This window comes from Sus scrofa, chromosome 1, assembly GCF_054392235.1.
Source record: "Sus scrofa isolate SSC_HxYL_T2T_F1_AM1 chromosome 1, Sscrofa_HxYL_maternal_Yorkshire_Landrace_v2.0, whole genome shotgun sequence".
NCBI lineage: Eukaryota > Metazoa > Chordata > Mammalia > Artiodactyla > Suidae > Sus > Sus scrofa.
The window spans coordinates 182,723,893-182,746,895 of NC_139383.1; the positions used below are offsets into that span (position 1 = coordinate 182,723,893).

At 39.8% G+C, this 23,003-nt stretch overlaps 1 protein-coding gene across 28 annotated transcripts in view; it reads left to right on the forward strand.

Annotated features, from left to right (window-relative positions):
- The first annotated feature begins 2,427 nt into the window (after positions 1-2,427).
- The window catches only part of LRFN5 (leucine rich repeat and fibronectin type III domain containing 5), a 271,495-nt gene continuing 250,919 nt past the window's right edge, over positions 2,428-23,003 (forward strand). For all 28 annotated transcript variants that reach the window (XR_014817823.1, XR_014817799.1, XR_014817803.1 and 25 more), the window contains exon 1: positions 2,428-3,822. The gene's annotated coding sequence lies outside the window, so the exon portion shown is untranslated. The remainder of the gene's footprint in view (positions 3,823-23,003) is intronic.

Below are 23,003 nucleotides of genomic sequence, written 5' to 3' on the forward strand. Positions count from 1 at the left end.
GTCCGCCCTGAAAGAAAAAGGAAAGAAAGAAAAGGAAGGGAGAAAGAAAAGAAAAGAAAAGAAAGGAAGGAAATGAAAAAGAAAAGTTATTTAGTCCAGCAGTGCAAAGTCTTTGGATTTCTCATTCACTATCTCTCTCTATAGTTTGGTCCCCAGGGGGAACTGCAAACCTTTACCTCCCGGTCTTAAGTGGTTCCTATCCGCTCAGCAGGGAAGGGTGGCAAGTGGGACAATCCTGAAGAAAAAAGGAGTCACCCCCGCGTCCTAAAGTATTTGGAAGTGCTCGCTGGAATCAGCTTGTGGTCCAGGCTGGTGCGACTCCGCCGCCCCTCAGTGAAGTCCCAGAAAGCGGCCAAGTTTAAAGTGAAATGAAGATGGAAGCACTCTCTCCCAGTTTCTCCGGGAGTCCCTGGACTTATTTCGCTGCAGGTTCTTGCCCTGGACTTTACGGAAACTTCATTTTTTCACTTCGAGGGACAGAAAGCCACAGGGAAAGCGCTGATGGTTTTAATGGAGAGTCTCCTGGACTGCAGCGGTGTCCGCTGATGTATTTGTCCGCGGTATCCCATTGGCTTATTTTTGTGAGGTATCGCTGCACAATCCCTCTGCTGCGCGAGTTTGACTCCAGCTCTCGAATTAGGATCGTCTGGCGCCACCCGGGCTGGGTGGAACTCTTTCCGGAGCCCCGGACGCGGAGCCGCCAGAAGACCAGGAGGGAGAAGGCGCAGCATGAACCGCAGCCCCGGAGTCGCACCCCTTCAGCACAAAGCCTCCAGAAGAGTTGCGGGGATTCCTAAAACCCGGATTGGATCCGGAGCCCGGATCGGGGGTGGTGGGCGGCATAGAGGGGAAGAGGATGGAGTAGATGCGAGCTGTTTCCACTTCAAGCACAACACGCCTCGCATTCTTTCCCGAAATAGGCAGCTGTGTGTGTCCTGCCTATGCATGGGTGCACGTGTAAGCGCTTGGGAAAGCCCGTTGGTGTGCTCGGGTGTGAGCTCATCTTTGCACCCGCAGGGCAACGCTGAAGCCTGGGAGAGGTCTCTTGGTAGCAAGATTCGAGAGCGCCCTATCCAAGGAGGCCACTAGCACGTGGCTTTGCCAAATAGACAAGAAAGAGGCCCTTATTAGCCAACTTCCTTCCGCAGCTCCTAACTCTTTCACTCTCTTTGGGTTTAATCTGGCTTCTGGTCCAAACAAGATCCAAGCTGTGAGGGAGGCGCTAACTGGAGCCCACGACCACATGCTGGTGAACTGGTTAAAGAGAAAAGAAAGGCTTTCCTGGCTCTAGAAGACAGGAACAGCTTATTTCACTCGGGGTTCCCAGGAGGAAGCCTTTACCGTGGAGGGAGGAAAGATAGGATCCACGAGAGACATCCGGATTTGTGGCCAGAAAAGCAGACCCCCCGAACCACGGGGGTCCTGCCTGGCTCTCTCCCCATTCCTCTTCTTTCCAGCTTCAGACCTGTTCCCAGTGCCTTAGTGGCCTGATCTGGTCTGTGACTACTCTGGGGTTTGCTTTCTGCTCTTGTCATACGGAAATGTGGTCAACTGCAGCCCTTGTAATGTCTGATGCTGAGTTAATAATGAAATACAAAGTTCTTTTCAGCTTTTGCTCCCATCTGATTAGTAAGCAAACAATCACTAAGGGGACACTGGAAGCCAGCTGCAGATTATTGAAACCCCAAGTCAGCAGCCCTCCATCTCAGACATTCTCGAAGGGTTATGGCCACTGGCTTTTCTCTCTGTCGGTAGCAGTCACAACCTGACCGGGTAACCGCGTCCTTTATACCGTAACCATTGGGCAGTGGGGAGTCAGCAAGTCCCGCATTCCTAAGAGGCTTGGGACGCCCCTGGAAGTTCGCCTTTCTCCTCCAGGTCTTCTGCTGTCTCCCCTCCCCCTGCCTGCAACGCCCCCGCGCCTCCGAGGCCGCGGGATTTGCTGGCGCCTGGCTGGCCCTTTCCTCCAGCCCTGAGTAAATTGCTCCGGAACACGCCAGGCTCCGAGGCGCTGAGGGCTGAGCTGCAGGCCTGGCGGGGGTCTCGCCTGACTCTCGGAGTCAGGGTGGCGTGGCAGCTCTTGTCACTGCGGCTAGGGCCGGGCCCGCGGCCGCGCGCCCGCCGCCGCCGCCGCCGCCTCCATGCGGCAGCGCCGGGCGCAGTTCCTCCCAGCCGGGCGGCTGCCGCGGTTTGAACACGCCGACGCGTGAATCTGGGTAGCCAGGCACGCCCGGGGCAGCAACCGCAGCGCGTGAGCTGGGATTCAAGCTCCGTGCCTGAGCGGCGGACTCGCCCAGCAGTGGCAAGCAGCGGGCGGGGCGGTGTGTGCAGTGGCGCGCAGGGAAGCGGCCGGCGTATGCGGAGCGGCCGAACGGAGGATTCTGTGTGTGCGTGCGCGCGGTGTGCGTGTGTTTGCGCGTGTTTTTCCTTCTTCCCTCGAGGATGGGAATGGCTTCGCAGCTGGCTGCTCCCTCAGGATTCTAGACTTTGTGGAGCTTTGGCTTGTGAGCGCAACCCACCCATATAATCCATTTTGCATGGTTGGTTTATATCTAGAGAAAAAAAGCGCAACTGGACGGGGGTGGGGCAGATCAAGAAAACCTTCTGGAAATACAAACACGGACACAACAGTCACAAGAGAGCGGAAGATGAAAGACCTGGGAAGATTTTCATAACCTTCCTGTTGGCCTTTCCGTTTTCCCGAAAGATCCAGCATCTTTTCTACCTTTTCAAATCATCTTGGCATATATATGTATATATATTTTGTAAGCCGGTCTCCAGCTAGTAGCGTGCGTGCATGTGTGTATGTGTGTGTATGTGCGCGCGCGCTTATCTGATGCATTTGACTGTCTTTTATCCAACTGCCCAGAAGCAAATGTGTTAACTTGGCGGTGCCCCTCGATGCACCGGTTTTCGCAGAGCGCGGAGGACGCCCCGACCCATTTTCCCGGCTGGAGTCAGAAAGGCTGCTCAGCTGTGGACCCTTGTGTTTGGATTGATTTACCGAGAGGCTTGGAAAGCGCCAGTATTCGCCTGCTTCTAGGTACATCACAAGGTCATCAGAGGGTCTTGCAGCCGTCTTGTTTTTGTACGTCTAGACCTTCCTGTCTTGGCCAGAAGGATACGTTTCGGTCCACATAATTTGAAGCCAAAAGTTCAGCCTGTCGAGCTGGTTTCGGCACAAATAAGGTAACGAGAATTGCCTTTCAAACTGCTCAACAAAATCCCCGACTCTTCGACTCTTTCACAGCCGGTTCCTGGATCTCTCCTCCCCACCAAAATGTCACCAGCTCTTGAATTACGTGGATTTGGGTTGGAGGAGAACTTGAAGGAAACGTGATCAAACGGCTATGCCAGACCACTCTCTTTGCTGCTCGTGGTCCGGTGGGCATCGAAGCCGATCGTGAGAAGGACCAGTTCTCTCCTTGCTTTTCCTTTATCCTGCTGTACTGGGTTTGCGTGTGCAAGTGTGAGTGCGAGTGCGCGCGCGCCTGGGTGCGAGTGTGTGTGTGTGTTTGAGTGTGTGTCTGTGTGTGCGTGCGCGGCCGCCCTGCCTCTGCCTGCTCCCCGGGTGCAGAAACGCGGTTTTCATGGGGCGATCGCCACGGATCCTCCACCCAGCGCGACCTGCGGGCAGCGGCGGCAGTGGCAGGAGCCGCCTCTCGGACTCCCTAGGATGCGGGTGCTGAGCTATGGCAAAGGGCAGCGAAGTGACGAGCGAGACCCGCGCACGACTGTGAAAGCCACCTGGAGCCACCTTGCCGGGATTGTACCTGCGGGCAGAAAGTCCTCCTACGACCGTCTTTCCTCTAGAGGCACCAGGTAATAAGCAAACGACTACCCGCCTCACCCAGTTTGCTTCTGATCTTATTTCTAGTGTCTTATCTGCATTGCAGGCTACTTTACTTATTAATGTTTTGAAAATCATTAGGAAGGGCTGGGTATCCAAGGGAGCTCTGTGATGTTGTAATATAATTTCTAGTAGGTAGAATATAAGTCTATACCTGAGCGTTTAATCCAGCAATGAAACCTAATAAAATATGGTTACGCTCCACCCTAAGTGATGTTTTTGGAAAGCTAGGCGTGTTGAACCTGTCTGAAGATGCTAGAGATTAAAATCCCGTGTTTCCTTTAGGCTAGGGTTGCCACGGACCATTTGGTATCCAGCCCTCCTCAGAATGTGGAGTGCGAGAGGGTGTTTGGTTTCCACCCATCATCTCAGGCAAGGATCATTTTGACCCTTTTGTACCTATGGTGCCAGGTTGTTTTCCTTTCCTTATTGTGGACGAGCTTGCCAGAGCCTTTAGTAGTTGTAAATTACGCATCTGGAGACTTTAATCCGAAAAAGAGTTTTCTTGAAACTTGCTTTGCATGGAAGGGAATTCATTGTCACAGGCGTGTGTGTTGAGATAATGGTGTTTTAACTTACAGGATTTGCTTTTATGTAGCAAAATAGAGCCATGAAAGAAGTCATTTTTATATCTGGAGGAGAGACGCTAAAACCACAACCACCACCCATACACGGTCCCCAGCTGTATTGTCTCGGTTGAGGAGAGGGGCTAGTACGCGCGTGGTTTGTTTGTTTTTATTTTGTTCTTTTTTGGTTTGTTTGCTTGCTGATCTCTGCATAATATATTTTGAAAATTCTTGCCAGTGCCTTGATTTACATGGAGTAGGGTGGATTTGCGACTACCTAATTAACATATTGGGTCTGATATGTTAAAATGGAGATTCCCATTGCCGGCTGAGGCAGAATAAATTTGGTGAACTTCCAAAGCCCCTTACCCTTGCACCTTACGTCTCTCATTTCCTTTTCCCATCACTTCTGCGTCCCCTACAGAAAATTTCTCTCCTTTCTCGAGGGCATTAGGATTAACAAGATAAAGCACTTCCAAAGTAGTCTCATCAATGTTTTATTCGACAGTGAAGGCGGTTTGAATAATTCAGCTAAGGAGTGCTCGTTTGTCTCCCGCCTTCCGGAGCTGCCTGCTCTCTGCACCCAGCGGAGGATTTGGCCGGGTGGAGCGTGCAGCTCCCTGATCCGAGAGGCTGTGACTGGGGCAGCTCCGGGGGTTTCTCTTTGCTAAAGCTACTTTGGAAAGTGGAGGGGCGCTGCGTGCTTTGCCTCCTCTCACTGCGTTTTTTTTTTTTTTTTTTTTTTAGTAGATATCCATATGATGGCATTTGCAGACTCCAAGCTGGTCTCTAGCAAGCTGCTTTCGCTGTCTCTGCGCGTTGATGTCCCCGACTCCTCTGGAGATTGGGCTCGGCTGCTGCTGCAGCCCTTGCAGGAGGGTGGTGCTACAAGGCCGTGTTTTCAGCGGGCTTGGGGGCTGGGCTCCGCCACTGCAGCTGCCAGGCCCGCTTTGACACTTTCATGGGGCGGGGCCGGAGAACTCAGCGGACTCCCTGGCAGACAGCAGGCGCATCATGGCAGAGGTGGCCGCCTGGATTTGAGAGGAAGGAGGTTGAAAGACACGTGTGGAGGGCAGTGAGGTCCTGCTCGACTTCCTGTGCCTGCAGCCCCCTCCCCCCTCTTCATAAATGAGTATTCAAGTACAGAGAGGGAAAGCTGGCTGCAAAAATGTCTTGATACTCAGATACTGAGTGATTTCTCAGCATTCAAGACCTGAAAGGAAGTGTGTTTTTCCTAGATTTCCATTCGTTCTTTTTTCTCCCCTCTTGGATTTAATTAGGTCATTTCTACTCTTGTTTTGCCTCCAGTTGAAATATAACTGGCAAGACTGCTACCCTCACCCTAATAAACATGAAGGAGTTGAGGGCCACTCTTCTGACAGATTTGCTCTGTAACCTGGAGCTCCAGGGAGAACCAAGAAATGATACGGTAGAGAACTCGACTTTAAGAGAAAAGCTGGTTCCCCCCATCTACCATCTGAAAACTCAGAATAGGGTACTGCCTGCCTTGAAAACTAAAAGTAAATGGGAATTTGAAAGGAATTTTCTTTCATCTTAGTCTCTTTTAGTAAATTTATTTGTATTTCTCTTATCACTCAGAAAATCCTTGTCAGAAAACTGAATTGTGTATACTAAAAATCTGACAAGGACAGTGTCCTCTTTGTCCCCCAAATTTCTCCAGAATTTATTACAACAGAAACCATATCATGCTCATAATATTTATTAGCAAATAAGGCCTGGCTGTTCAGAGGGTTTCTGAGAAAGGTGGAATGCTTGTGGATAATATTAGTGCTTGGGAAGATAATCTGTTTTCTCCATCTCCCTCCTCATTTCATTTCATCCTGGCCTTTTCTCATTAAGGATTCAGTCCTTTGCAGGTTACATCTTGTCCTTGTGCCCTCATCCTAAGGGAAGGCTGAAACAAATGCATTAACTGGATGTTGAGTGCTCAGACACCTAAACATAGATTGTGGTGTGATTCATGTGTAAAAATGCCATTCAATGGTGCAGATTGGAGGTAGGTGAAATGTCATAACCAAAGAGACCACCTACCACAGAGTTTCAGGTATAGAAGTTCCTTTAAAAAAAAGAATGGAGCCTTCTGCCTCCTTAGCCTTCTCCCTTTCTGGAGAGCCAGAAAGGTACAAACCAGTTTGGAGATCTGAGTCCACTGCCCTTGGTTATCATTGTACGTAGATAGAGCTGGCCTGACTCATAATGGGTTAAGATTGTACCATATTGATAGAAAATTTCCTAGCAAATCTTCCTAATTTGGAAGCCCTCATAGGGTCACTATTAAGAGGGGCAGAATAATCGGAAAGTCAGGATACCTTTGGAAACAGGTATCAGCATGTAGGCAGGTAGAAAGAAGTTGTCATTTAACTTCTGTCCCCAGACCATTGCTTTTTGTCATTTTTTTTCACTCTCTCTTTTCAAGAGGAGAATGACCTTGAGCAACACCAGCCTTCTGAGCTTCATATACCTCTTTTCCCCTTTCCAACATGTGATGTATACAGGAACACATGCACACACAAACCTCATTTCTGGAATATGAGATTCCTGTGCTTGTGTGTTTTGGGAGGGGTTCATAGAGCTGTATCTCTGACTGATCCCAACCAGAGGTGATTTTCATTTTTCTTAAGAGAGAATAGCAAGTGCTACAGTCACTTAAGGGAAAATTGCCCCACCCTTACCACCCTTTTCCAGTATTTTTGTCTCCTCTGTCACTCAGTGTATTCTTGGTGTTAAAGCAGTGTCTTGTTATGGCATTGGTGTTAAGTGACCATCATATGTTATAACTGCCTTTCATCTTTTCATGAATGCCCATTACTTCCCTTTAGTCCATTTAAACCAGTGTTCTGTTTCCTCTTGCTGCTTGAAGCACTTTAGATTTGATAGTTTTTCTGAGTTTTCTAGCTGGTGAAATTAGGATCTTGCTTTCTGCTGATAGTATTGCCGTGTTGTTAAGTGGTTTGGTTGAAATGCTTACTAATACCTAACAGTATTCCTGCCTCTACGTAAAACTACTACATCATAGTTCTCTATCGAGACTATTCAGTTATTTTAAGGGAGATTTACTATAAATAAGATTGCTGGTAAGTATTGCTGCCAATTTTGAAGCTGGAAGAAGAAAGCTATTTGAAACTTTTAATGGCCCAACTGGCTAATCTGTTTACTCATTTCCAGGGAATTTTATTTTCTGTTTACTCAGAAATGTAGCATATTGTGGCATTGTTTTCAGAGTATGGGGTATGGTATAAAACAGTTTCAAGTTTTATGTTTCATTGAAGAATAAAGATATAAGTTCAGGCCTTTAAATAGATGTGATGGTGACCCCCTAGGATCCATGACTAACAGGTAATTTTGCTAAATCATTCCACTGACATACATGTGCATAGCTCTGCCATATTCAATAAACCTTGAGAATGAGACTGCTTATTATATTTCTTCAGCTCACATTTTTATTCCTGTGGCATCCTTCAATCATTGAGGACTGTTTAAAACCTAAGGCAGTATAATTTGTCCATTACATGGTGTGTGCATGGTGAAATTAAGAAGTATTGTGTTTATAAGTATTGAAGCTATTCTGGTTAGAGGTGTACCATTTTTATTATACTCTATCAACAAATTGTATGTTATTATGAAAACCCCTGTTTCATATAACAAGAGATAGAAAAATAGGAATTTGATTCAGATATAGTGCTATTTTTAAGCTTTTCATCTTAGCCTTCTGATAGATCCTCTTCTGACAGAATGCTTTTTACTGATCTATGACATAATTTAATACTAATTATGAAGATGGTTAACAAGTGATAGAAAATTACAAAGGAATTACATGGTTATATAAATGCACTGTCATTTTACTTATACTAAGTAAATCATATGAAAAGGCTTTACTATTTAAACTATAAACTATATTAGTAAGATTTCTCAGAAATTGGCTTTGATAGCCTATGTGTATTAAGTTATAAACTGGGTCACATTGGGATAAAAATTCCAATTGACCAATTTGAGTCTTCCTAGAAAATATGTCTTTTTATAAAAGAAATCTGTCTAATCATAAGCCTCATGCTTTTCTTTTATTCATAGGAGCATATATGCAATTTATTGCTTTTCAAAAACCTTCCAGTGAAATATTTTGAAATTGGTATTATTATAATTCTTGTGAAGAATAATTGCAGAATTACCACTGAATGTAGAATCTGTTCTAGATTTTATAACAAAAAAAAAAAAATGCTTCAGAAAAGAAGTAATAAGATACAGGAATAAAGTTACAAGATCCATTCTCCAACTCTGAAAGTGTTTCTGAATTCTCAGAAAAAGAATGAAAGAAAATGCCAATTAGTTCAATAGATACTCAATTAGAATTGGTACACTTAATCAAAAGATGGAAATCAAAACAGTGTGTTTACATTACTCTCTTTTTTACTTTGCTCTCTGCAGCTCTTTAAGGAAATGCTCAAGAGCCCTAAAAGACATACATCAGTTGCTCTCTGGATTCAGTTACCCATGTTGACTTCTCATTTCCTATCTTGAAATAGGCTTCTCATGCATCTTAGAGGTATCACTTGCAGTTATAGGATATTTGCACTAAAGTGATTAACCAGTGGAAACATATCAACTCTGTAACCAAGAAGACTACTTTGTTGTATCTTCTTTGAAAGTAAAGGCTGTGATATTTTATTAGTAATTAGTTCTTTTTGTTATTTTTTTCCTATGGTGTAAAAATTAGGTTATTAAGTTATTTATGTGCACTTGTTTTATTAGTGCTAAGGTATTTGTATAGAAGCATTAACATGGCAACATTATATGGCAGCATTGAACACTGCCTTGAGTAGGACATGTGTGTTATTCTACATGGATAGATATCCTTACATCATGAATATTCATAGATAATTTAATTTGAAACATCTCACTTAATAGAAACGTACCTACCTTTACATTGAAAATTTGAGGTTAATTATAGGAATTGTGTAGGATACTTGCCTTGTATTGACCTTTCAAATCAGGTGCTGTGACAGCATATAATGAGACATTGGATGCTGACCTCAAAAAACTGATTTTCTTGGTAACATGAGAGATATAAACAAACGCATAAGCTTGAAAATAACTGATTTTTAAAATTCCATTTTGATGTGTTATGCTTTGTAGTCGGGGAGGCAGAGAAAATCAGGAAATGGTAATTGTGTTTTTTGGACAGTGCTATTACACAATGGTAAGAAGCATGAACTTTGGGATTTCGCCTATGTCTCAGGCCTGTGTAACCTTGAGCAACTCTTAGAACCTCTCTGAGCCTTATTAGCTTCATTTTATAACCTCACTTATAAAATGAAGCTAATAATAAAAGTCACTTAGCTGCTATTATCATCATCTCAGCCACCATCATCAATATCTCACCATTGGCTATCATGAGGGAAAAGGGGAAAACTAAAGGAAGTGGTAACTGAATGACTTCAAAGCCTATGCCTGAGGTGATAGACACCCAGGATTCCTGGGAATGCTAAAGCTCATCCAAACCAGGGGTCAAAAGTCCAGTGTCCTCCAAGACCATGCAGAGGATATAAAGAAGGAAATCTAGCTCTGTTTAAGGAATTGTAGGCTGTAGGAACTCTGTTACACTGGAGAGTGACTTACCCAAGGCATTCAAATTTAAACTCATTTTAACCTTTAATGTGTATGGCATTATGAAACTTATGTGTTATTCTGACACTTCTTCAATTTTAAGTTTTCTCCAACGCATTCTTGCCACGTGCTCCTCTTGAATCAGCTTGAGGACTGTCAGGGGTTAAACATCATTCCACATAAAAGATTGTTCCATTTCTGTATAGTCTTATCATAAAATTTCTTTTTGGCATTGAATCCAAAATGTGGCATCCTGTGGCTTCTAATTAATTTTAATATGGGAGGAGGGACACACAGTAAGTCTAATTCCTAATGACATTATCTCAGATATTTGAACTCAGTTACTTGAGATCCCCAAGTCACAATAGGTCTCTGCTTGTGATTCAACATAACTTGACCTTAATAGGTTTGGGACAGTTTTCTGTGTATTATGATTTCAAGCCTTTTACCTTTTACAGTCAACAAATGTTAGCTATTATAAATCTTTATCATTACCCTCTTCAGGATGGGCTCCAATCTATTTGTCTTGCTTTTCAATGAAGAATGTTACCAGCACCAGCAAACCTTGTGGATGACCCAGTATAGAGTCCAGCAGGGCTGCTTTTTCCTTGCTTTTGGACCAGAGAAAGCAGGTGTCAGATATTACTGTTTGATCAATGCGTTCTTCCCTTTTGAGCATGGACAAATCTTGAACCTGTACCTCTAAGATGCTGCAGCTCATCAATCCAAGTTTGGTTCCAAACTGTAAAGTGTTTGCCCTTCTGAGACTAGGCACTCATAAAGATATGTGAGACCCCTTTCTTAACATTCACATCAAGTGTTAATGTTGTGAGAAAAGTAAGTTGTAAATGGTAAAGATGGTGTTAATAATATATATGAAAAACAATGAAATGGAGTAAGACAGAGTAGATTTTCACATCACCCTCACTTGATGGGCTGTTGGCCCTATGGGCCCTATGATCTAGACAAGAATGACCTAAGGCCCATTCCTTGATTTCTTTAACAAACATTTCTTCATTATTTAAGGCATAATTTGATATTCTGCTAGCCATTTCTTCTTTGAGACACAAAAGCTAAAAAACCTGCAGTCTAAAGTGAGGAACAGTTATTTTTTCAGAGAGGCAGCTCTATGCATGAGTCAGTCTTGATGACATCCTCATATTTTTGCCTCTTAATTTACCCTTAAACTGAGCTGATACTGATTTCTAGAATATTTACTAAGATAATATGTATTACCTCCTCCAATCCATGTTCAGGCTTCTAGTAGTTTCCCCAGCCTTCAAAGGAGGTCATGCCATACTTTCCAAGGAGGGGAAAATCATTTGAATGCAAAAGGTATTCCCTTTATCTACAGGAAGAGTCTTATTCTTCTGATTCTGGACATTCTCCTCCATAATCTTGAATGTTATTCTTTTTAGGCATCATGTTTAGAAATGTTTTTTTTTTTAGACGTTTTACTTTTTTTTGACTTTTTAGTGCCACACATGTGGCATATGGAAGTTCCCAGGCTAGGGGTGGAACTGGAGCTGTAGCTTCCAGCTTACATCACAACCACAGCAATGTGGGGTCCAAGCTGAGTCTGTGACCTACCCCACAGCTCACAGCAATGCTGGATCCTTAACCCACTGAGCAAGGCCAGGGATTGAACCTGTATCCTCATGGACACTAGTCGGGTTCCTTACTGCTGAGTAACGATGGGAATTTCAGAAATTTTACTTTTATTGGGACTGCTGATAGTTACTAAAATTAACATACCAACTCTAAATACAGTTAACCTTTTCTTAAAGACTTAAGGTCTTTATTGTATGTATATGTTAGTGATTGCCAAAGAGCTTCAGGGACCAACCCTTGACATATTTAAGGCAATTTATTCTGATACTAAATTTTCTTCAACTTTTCTTTGCTTTTATTTTCTAATTATGATTAAAAACATTCTTCCTTATTCTCACACAGCTAGCATTTTTTTCCCCCAGTGGGTCTGATTTTCTTTTTAACTGACTGATGGATATTTATTAGCAGAGTAGCAAGATTATTGGGTGTTTTTGTAAAATAGAGCCTGAGGATAACTAAAATTCTAAGATCTCCTCTGTTGAGGAGAGCACATGAGTTTTCCTCCATCTACTTCTGTGGAAAGCACTGAAAGATGCTAATGTATCTCATATAATATATATATTATATATAATATATATAGTATATAGATGATGATGTTCAAGATTACCATCATCAGCATCATTTTCTGAGCATGTCCTCTGTGGACATAGTTGGTTTTTCCTTAGCTCTACTTTGCAATAGCCTTCAGCTTAGGCCAGATTGTATACATTTTTAGAGGAGCAGGTTGTGGCTGAAGGCACTTAATTTACTCATCTATGATTGTATAACTAATAGACAGAAGGGCTACAATTTAAATAATTTAAATAAAAATGTTCTTGATTCTAAAGAAGATGCTTTATCTGCTACATCTAGGAGAATTCCACTTTAACACTATATTTTTTGTTTATTATTATATAAATGTATTTTTAACCTCCTTCAAGAATGATGCCATCTTCTGAATATATATCTTAATCTCAGTTTCCCTTTTCCCTTTATGATGCTCTATAAATTGCCATGCTTCTTATCTGGAAGTTTATGAAGACTTTCTGGTTATCTAGTAGTAGGGGATTCTGTAGTGAGAAAGAAATGTTTGGTCTTGAGTCTGGGGTATGAGTATATCCTAATTTCTTTTATTGTTAAATGAGACTGTGTGTGATTCTGGGTGATTAACTTTCCCAATTCCCATCTGCAGAAGAGATTTGCAGACCACTATAGACTTGTAAGCGTATCTAAGTAATGATACTGTTCCCTTTAGTGAATAAAGGGAAGGTAAGAATCAAAAAATGCTGTAAATGTTAGGACTAGGTAGAACTTGAAGATCACTGTTTATCATGAAAACTTTTGCATTTGTCTAATTGTGTTCTACATATCACTTGCCTTTGTATGAGGCTGCTGTTGCAATCCTTAATGAGTGCTTCAGTCTCTACCCCCAGTTACCTCCTCCCTTTGGGACAGGGCCTGAAAACATTTAAATAGCAAACTCATTTCCTCACCTTGTATTCGCTGTATTCAGATTTTTGTGCTGTCATTTCAGTAACAGAGGTGCCTGACCATTTCTAGATAAAACCCCATGGTCTGTTCCCATCCTTGATTTACTTTCTTACCTCCTTTGGTAAATTCCAAATAGCCACAAATTCATTGCACATATTCCCATCGAAAGTAGATGTCAGTTTCCCTTCCCCCTTGAATCTGGATTAGCCTTGTGACTTACTTTGAACAAGCGTTGTGCCAGAAATAATCTGGAGTCAGTTTCCAAGCCGAATCCCTCAGGGACCATGCATCCTGCACTTTTCCCTTCCTGGAAAAATGTTAACAAATTGCAAAGAGGCCTGGAATCTCCTGCCGAAGACAAATGGCCCAAGTGACCTCTAGCATCAATGGCAACACAGGTGAAGGAGGCCACCTTATACCATCCACATAGAATTAAGGTTCCAGCAGTCATAGTTACATGAGTGATTCCTGAGTGAGACCAGCAGAAAAACCAGCTCAGACTGATGACCCCCAATTCATGAGTGAATAAAATGGCAGTTACTTTGAGCCACTAAGCTCTGGGGTAGGAATACACAACAGATACATTAACCCCCCCCCACCCGGGGCCTTGGGCAGTGGGGCATAGCCAGCTGCCATGCCTATGTTGGAAAACAACCTTGTCTCCCTTTTTATTTTATACTTTCAAAACATATTTGTTAAATATCTACATACTCAGGCATGCTATCCCTCCCTCCCTGGATTCATGGATTTTTGAAGAAGAATGTATATTTTTCTTAAGCCTTTGCAACTATTTGCGGCTTCTTCAAATGCCTCACATTTCCTCAGATTGCTTTTTCCTAAGTTCCTAACATGGCTGAATGTACATGAAAATTAATTTTAATTTGCCTGTTTTCTACTCCAGCCTCTTATCGCTGCCTCAGAGAAGCTTTCCTGAAATGGTGGTCCTCTTATGCCAGGGATCACCATTCACCTAAAGCCCAAGGGAGAATTTGTCTTTCTTTCTTCAAGTTACTTTTGGGCTTGGTTTGCTGCAGAGTGACATTTTGTCATTTTTCAAAGATTTCATTTTACCTTCTAAATATGTTTTAGCGATTCATATTTACTATTCATTTCTTCCGTAAATTAAATCTAGATTGCACAATTTATTCTGGAACTTTATACACATCTCATTTTATTTAATAATGTTTTCAACTATGTATCAAGTTATTGTACAGGAATTTAACATACTGTTACAGATAAAATAAGATGCAGAGTGTAGGCCATAGGGCAGTACCAGTATAATGGTTTTATAGCTTTCTTATTACTATTTGTAAAAATGTTATTGCAAAATGAATAAAGTCAAATTCAGCAGTTTTACTTTTAGCAAAAGAGATACATTTGTGATGGGGGTGTATGGGAATGCATGTCACAGCAACTCAATATTTTCTGCATGGGTGTTTTGTTACTGATTTGAAAGTTTCCCTGGAATATATAGAATATAAAATACTTGATATTTTCTTTCTGATATTTCTTACTGTGATTCTAGTATTTAATATAATGTATATTGTGCTAATCATTTGAAATTACCACATGTGAATTCTAAAATAACCAAGTACCTATTCTCTTGCTACATGTTGCAATATACATTAAAGTTGGTTGTCTTAGCATGGTTATCAATTTCCTTAACTGTAAAATGGGCTAATATTGACATTCCAAAGCCCATTGTGAGGAGCAAGTGAAACAATGCATTTCCAGCACTTTACACATTGATTGGCAAATAATGGAATGCTCAAACATCAGTAGCAAAATATAATGCTTATATTTTACATATGAGAATGTAATATTTGGGTTAAGTAGATGGGCATCCTGAAAATCTCTTTTTACTTTGTTGAGGCCCCATGTTGAAGGAATCTTTTATGATTGTATCAGGAAAAACGTTTTGTTACAAATGAATGAAGAAGTGTTTTTTTTTGTTTTTGTTTTAATTAAAAAACTTTCATACAGATCTAGAATACCTAAGTACTGTTAAACTAGCTGGAATAATATTTTAAGAGAAACATCTTTTCAAATAATGTATGGTTTTTAGAACATGATCAGGAAAACTGAAGATAATAATTATTCTACTGCTTATCTAATAGGCAGGACCAATCCAAGTTGTTTAGCATTTTAAAATTATGCAATTTGGGGGAGCTTTTAGAGAAAAAACCCACAAACATTATAAACCCAGAAGTTAGGTAATGTACCATGAAAGGGGCCTATGTGTGTAACAGAAGCTTTGTGGCCTCTTTGATTTTCTTATGAAGGACATGTTCAATGAGTTCAGAAGAAAATTAGTAACTTTTTTTTTTTATTCTGATTGGGGAAATTGATTTTGTAGCTTGTTATACTAACTTGTGCTGAGAATTTTTAAAAAATTCACAGTAACCTATTTAATAGTTCTAGTATTTCTTCAAATGTATTTTTATTAACTATAAAGTAAAATATCTAAGTAGCGATATGAATATATTACTGTTGCACTTGTTTTATTGAGATCAAAAGAAATGGATCAGTTGATATGTGTAATTGATGACTAGATTTTTCCAGTGATGTTGTGGGAATAGTTTCTTCAGTTGGAGGTGATGTCTGTAACATTACAGCTGATAATGTGGAAAAAAGTAATTATCTTGAGAGTATTTATATTAAAAGAGGAGGCAGATTCAAGCAATACTTAAGGCATAAAGAGAATTTCATTGAAATCACATTTGATACAAAGTATATGCTCAGGTGTTATTTGCATATTGATGTGTACATTAATTAATAAGTATTTGTTTTGGAATACGGCTCTATAGCACTAAAGTATATTTTTATGAATAGGAAGAAACTAGTTGCATTTTTTACAGGTAATTCCTGCAAATTGGTATTTACATTTTAATGTTAATATCTGAAAATTTGGGGATCCATGAAAAGAAAAAAAATCACTGTTTTTAAATATTAAAAACAGCCCTTGAAAAACAATTAATATTCTGAAGATTTTTGTATCTTGTCTGTCCACATATTCCCTCTATAATATCCAGGCTATATAGGCAATGACAAGTCTTTCAAACTGCCTCAAAGCACATAGTACAAAGTTTTCCTTGATGGGGTAATAGGTTTTGTGGGATGCAGTTCTGTTTGCAGGGAAAGAAGCCCTGTGCGCTGTGTTAATGGAGCTGGTACTCATTCTTGCTGAATTGGTGCTATCAGTAGCAACGGGAAAACATGATTTGCCACTGTTAGCTGAAATCATGCGTTGACTATATAGCAGTCCAATGAGGTGAGGCCTGCAGGGGAATAAGGTGTAAAAGAGTGAGAGAGAGTGATATGCTGGTCCTAAGCTTGTTAGAGTTCAGGCTGTATCGACAGCATTCTACAGTATAAGACTTTTGGTTTCAGCACCTTGAGTCAAGGCTGGAACACAGGGTTGTGCCACTTGGGACTCATTCAGCTGCCAGTGGAAAACCCAACCCAGATTGACTCAAGCATCAAAGGAACTTCTTGGTTCATAACACCTGAGCGCCTTAAGGGTTATCTTCAGATATAGTTTTATTCAGGGTTGAAATTATTGGGAAACTTGGATAGAATTTTTGGCTTTGTTTTCCCTCTACTCATTCCTTTCTGAGATTTGGAAGGATGGATTACCTTAGCTTCATAGCATCACAGTATGAAGCTGAAGTTCAGAGGCAGAGGGAGCAAGACAAAGAGGAGAAAAGGGGTGGGGGTAGATAAGGAAGAAGAGAGAGGAGAAAGGATGGGAGAGGGTATGAAGAAGGAACTGCTTCCTAACAGTCTGAACAAAGATCCTTTAATTGTTTTTTTTCAGCCCTGGTTGCTTACATGTGCCCTGTTAATATCTCCAAACTTGGAACTTGGTTAGAAAGAGTCAGATCATTGCTTGATTCATTTACTTATTTCTTCCTCCTGTTCTCCCTTCCTCCTTCCATCCTTCCCTCCTCTGCTCACTTTCAGAATTATTTTCCATGGAAAGCCCCTTTCCCATCCTCCATGTAAAATTCAAAAGCCCATAATAGTGCTTTAGTGAAATTTTAATATTTTGCTTTGATAATCAGTGTTTCATGCTGTAAGGGAAAAAAGAATTTTCTCTCTACTATTCTAGATTTTTGGCTGAGACCCCTCCCGTAATAAAAAGACATTAACAGGAGAAAAAAACAAATGGAAATTTAATTACATGTAAAACTCCTATATACATGGAAGATATGCAGGAAAAATGAGTAATTCCCATAAATGGCTCAAGCCAGCATCTTAAATACCATCTTTAACTAAAGACAAAAAGATTTTGGAGGCATAGGGAGAGTTATGGGAGATTATCAGGCAAAGCACAGTAAACAAGAGTATGGTCGTTATGTAGATCTATGTAGGAATCTTTTCCGTGGTAAGTTTCTAGAGGTTTAGTTATCCTCCTCTTTTGGTGCAGAGAAGGAAATATCCTTACAAGTGGTTATTTCCCTCATAAATGTAAAATGTCTCTTACAAAAGGGTAACTTCCAGGTATTCTAAGCTATTCCTGTGTCTGCTGTTTCTTTATTTTTTTGTCTTTTTGCCTTTTCTTGAGCCGCTCCCATGGCATATGGAGGTTCCCAGGCTAGGGGTCGAATCAGAGCTGTAGCCACCGCCCTACGCCAGAGCCACAGCAATGGGGGATCCAAGCCGCATCTGCAACCTACACCACAGCTCACGGCAAGGCCAGATCCTTAACCCACTGAAAAAGGCCAGGGAATGAACCTGCAACCTCATGGTTCCAAGTTGGATTCGTTAACCACTGCACCACAACGGGAACTCTATGCTGTTTCTTAAAATAAAATCCCAAATAAACTTTATGCCAAAGAGACATATTTAGGGGCAGTAAATTCTGCTCCCTTTTACTGCTTTAAGACTTAGCAAGTTTTGTTATTTTGGGGGTACAATTTGAAAATTATTGTAAAATATTTGAAATGAGTGGGTCTAATAGAATTTAACTACAAAGAAAATTGTATCTGTTTATTATTGAGAAGTTAAATAACACCAGTATTATTTGCATAGGGCAAGCTTCATCTTACTATAATAGAACAGTAAGAGACTATTTGCGTATACACTCACACACAGAGCTACATAAGCTTATTCATTTTTATCAAACTCTAAATATTTATTAGTATACCAGCTATATATTGTACTATTCACATTTATCAAACTTTAAAGAAGATAGTGGGTAAATTCTAAGCTAAATGATTGTGGAAAAATAATTATTTTTTATTCACTTTTGAAATAAAGTGTTGTAAGAGTATAAAAAAAATATAGTAAATGAATTTAAATATAAAGTCTCAGGTAGCTTCTTTTTCTCTTTGTAAAACAGAGATTGAACAAATACTGAATAATTGTTGTAGCTTTTGCATTCGTTTTCATACTGTTTTTCAGCCTTCTAAAGGATAGCATGTTCCATTATGATTCACCCACTTTTTTGAAGTCATACTCTTTTTGATAGTACAGGCAAGTTAAATAAAAGTGCACAATATGAGAGTTATGAATTAAGTTTTATTTGGGGGCAAAGTGAGGACTATAGCCTGGGAGGCAGTATTTCAGAGCTAGCTTCAAAGAATAGGAAGGAGGTCAGTATATATGTGATTTTTGTGAAGGGGGAGGTACATGCAAACAAGCACACACTTTGTAGAAAGTTGCCGCTAGTCTCATGAAGGTCACTGCTAGTCAGGAGGAGCAGACGTCACCATGAAGGATTTTAGTGCTTTTCTAGATACAAGGAGATGCACGAATTGGGCTCCTAAAATCTTCTCTTGAAAATACCCGAGGATATGTTCTGCCAGTTTTCCCAGAGCACAGAGTGCCTCACTTCTGATCTCCATGCTTAACTCTGTTGGGAATGTTGAGGGTGAGCAGCTGCGGCAGCTCCTGATTCAGTCCTTGTAGAGGCAGATGGCAAGTGCCCATCTTCAGTTCACAGCACTTAAACTCTACCACTTTTTTTTTTTTTTTTTTTTTGGTCTTTTTGCCATTTCTTGGGCTGCACCTGCGGCATATGGAGGTTCCCAGGCTAGGGGTCGAATCAGAGCTGTAGCCGCCAGCCTACGTCAGAGCCACAGCAATGCGGGATCCAAGCTGCATCTGCAACCCACACCACAGCTCAAGGCAACGCCGGATCCTTAACCCACTGAGCAAGGCCAGGGATCGAACCCGCAACCTCCTCGTTCCTAGTCCAATTCGCTAACCCTGAGCCACGAAGGGAACTCCCTTCTACCACTTCCTTTTAAACTTTCTACTTATATTTAATTTTAAGGTTATAGGTGATAATAATGTACACAGTTTTAACTGGGATTAAACCATCATTTTGTATTGACTTTCCAGTATGATTTTGGTTCAAGAATGAAGCAGAGGTTCTCAAACTGACCCAGCTCAGTTGAGCCGGGTGAGTTTCAGAACCTCTGCTTCAGCATAAGATCAGGTCAGCTGTTAAAGCTCTGCCTCCTGTCCCCCTAAAGGCTCATCATGATTCCCACAGTACCACAGCATCCTTACAGTCATTAAATAAAGAAACGTTCTTTGAGGAATAAAACAGCTGAAATTAAAACCTTTGGGGCTTTGAAAAATCTATGTGTTTAAGTTCCTATTAAATGGCATGTCAGGAAAAGTAATCAGACACACCTGTGTTTCTAGGGCACTAAAGCACCAGGATTATTGTATGCATCCTCTATTAAGAGGTTTTAATAGTCATTTTTTCAGTGTCTTTGTTATAAAATTCATGAAGAAATAAAAAAGTAGCCTTGACTCTTTAGCCTTAATTGATAAGTATAGGCAATATCTACTCACATTTCTATTATATTTTAATTGATCTAGACAGGCTACTTAAGGTAGCATCCATTCTTTAAAATTTGGATAGTTACCTTCATTTTAGCTTACTTCGACATAGTGGAGATAGAAACATTCTTTTTTTAGTCAACTTTGGTCAGATTATTCTAAAATTGACTTGTTATAGTAAAATCACAATTCTGCATTGGAAGGAAGCTGGTGGCAGCCTCTGAAGAAAATGATGAGTGTGGTTAGTCCGTGTTCCTGTTTGCTCTAGTGTAATGTAACTAGTTTAATCAATTACATATGCAACAGTAAGTTCCTGAATTACCAAGAAGGAAATGTTTCCTGGCTACTGTATGTAAGGTATCTTGACATCAAATAACTTGAGCTTCAACTATCCAGAGTTTGAAATATCTTCCACCCCTTACTTCATGATGGGTAGTGCATAATCAATATATTTTACTACCTAGGCATACTTTAGAATATTTAGTCTTTTAAGTATAGTCCAAGACATCATACTTTAAGCAGTCAATGTGAACTGAAATTTGAATGACTGGTTAGATTTCCTGCAATTAGTCCTTTTGTGAAAGTATCATTTCTGTTATTTAATTAAAATCGACAATGCATTGTTCGTAATCATGAACAAAAGATATACTATAATGTAACATCATATCATTTGCAGTCTCTTGAGATGATTCTTCAGAGAGGAAAAACATTGAGCTGAAAGGTTATTAGCAAAAATAGAATATAGCAAAAGGTATAAAAATAGTACTCTCTTCCCTGTCTTTTTCAACCAAGTAGAGCACTCATTGTATGATGTTGCACCAAATCTGCAAAGTGCTGTAAAGATTCACTTTTAATTGAAGTAACCCTGAGCTTTTTGAAGTATAACCAGTGACAGACTAAAGTGACATTTTGATTAAGCACTGGTTGAATTATGAAATACCGTTACTCTACATCACTGCCAGGAAACTTAATTGGTGTACAGAGTCTAACTAAAGGAATAACAAATAAAACAACAAAGCAGAAACAAATAAATAATATATATTGGTTCTCTCACAGTTCACACGCAGAAAAAAAAAAAGACTCGTAATTTTTCATTCCATTTTTTTTCTTTTGTTTGAATCAGTAAAGAATGCCCCTCCTGATTTTTTCCTTTTCTTTGTCGTAGTTCTTAAAGAAATCAACTATTTGCAGATAAAAGATCATAATTATAGGTTAATCAGTTACCAGTCTAATTTTTAATGAATTAACTCTAAGGATATACTATTCGCTAGCATTTTCATTCATACTTTTTCTAAGATATAAATTGCTTTGTCTTCATCACGATTAAGTGATGGATATTTAGAGACATATTAATGAATCAGAATAGTACAGAGTGCTTTTCTTTGTATAGTACTTGAGTGTACTCCAACATTGATAAAAGTTAAATAGGATTATGATGTGGCCTTGAAGTTTATCTCATAGGTACAGTTACACAAGAAATATATATTAAAAGAAAGTTCACTGCAATATGATTTGTAATTGCAAAAACATATTTTACAAAACACAATATAACCTAAGTATCAATAGTGAGCAGGTTTCTTAACAGAATATTGTGCTGCTCTTTAAATAAATGAAATAGATCTATATTTGTTGATAAATTTGTCCAAAACATGTGGTTATTAAGAATGGAAGTTATGGTAATGTTACCCTCTCTCTATATATGAAAATATGTATATATAATGTTACCCTCTATATACATATGGAAATATGTATATATGTAAAAATATGCATATTTTAAGGTATACATACACATATGCAGATGTATATGTCTACATATATAAAAATATACATTCACAGGTGCAGGTAGACATAAACGCATATTTATAAATTAACATTTTGTTTTAAAATTATAGTTACAGGAGTTCCTATCATGGTGCAGTGGTTAACAAATCCGACTAGGAACCATGAGGTTGCAGGTTCGATCCCTGGCCTTGCTCAGTGGGCTAAGGATCCAGCATTGCCATGAGCTGTGGTATAGGTTGCAGACGCGGCTCGGATCCCACGTTGCTGTGGCTCTGGTGTAGGCCAGTGGCTACAGCTCCAATTAGACCCCCAGCCTGGGAACTTCCATATGCTGCGGAAGTGGCCCTAGAAATGGCAAAAAGACAAAATAAATAAATAATTAAATAAAACTTTACCATATACACTTAATGATTTGTAATAATAGCCTTGTTATTATTATAGATCAAATAAAATTAAAGGTGAATATTTCTAAATGATGAAATGCCACTTTATACTAAACATTACACTACCGAATATTTATAGTCAACAAAAAATCAATATTACAATTTTAGTTTGTATTGCTGAATTGCAGAAATTTGTCAACCCACCTTATCTAGAATGTTGCTTGTTGTATACAAAACAAACTGTATGTATGGTTCTTAGTGGTGATTTCAGTTTTAGTTGGAATGAATTGCCAGAACGTTTCTTCAGTTTCAGCTCTGCCTTATATTACAGTTGTGGGAAGAAAGTATCTATAAAACCTAAAAATTTAATTTAATATAATAGTAAACTTTGACTTCCACAGTAAAGGATATTTCATTCTGGTATCTATATAAGTCCATAACTTCATGTTCCTGAAGATAGGAATTTTGAATGTTTTGTGCTTCTTTGCATCAGAACCCAGTACAGTGTTTGCTATGTAGATAAATGAGTGGATCATTAAATTTAAAAAATCCTTTTTTCCTAGAATCTTAATGCTGGTTGATAAAACTGTTTTCTAATTCACTGCATTTTATTAAACAAACAAAATAAAAATAGATAAGAGGCCCTGCTAGGAGACCAGTCTAGAAAATTGATAATGGAAATAAAAAAATAACACTAAATTCCACATTAGCAGAGATAAATGTTTTATTTGGGTTTTATAGAGAAGAATGAAGCTAAACTTGAAAACTATTTTATCTCATATTTAACAAAAAATAGTTAGAACTATGCCTATTCCTAGAGCAAAAGAAACACTCAAATCTTATCATTCCTCTGCACATTTTTATATAATATTAATCAGTAGCATAAAAGGATAATTTTTACTTCACATTTAACTTTCACAG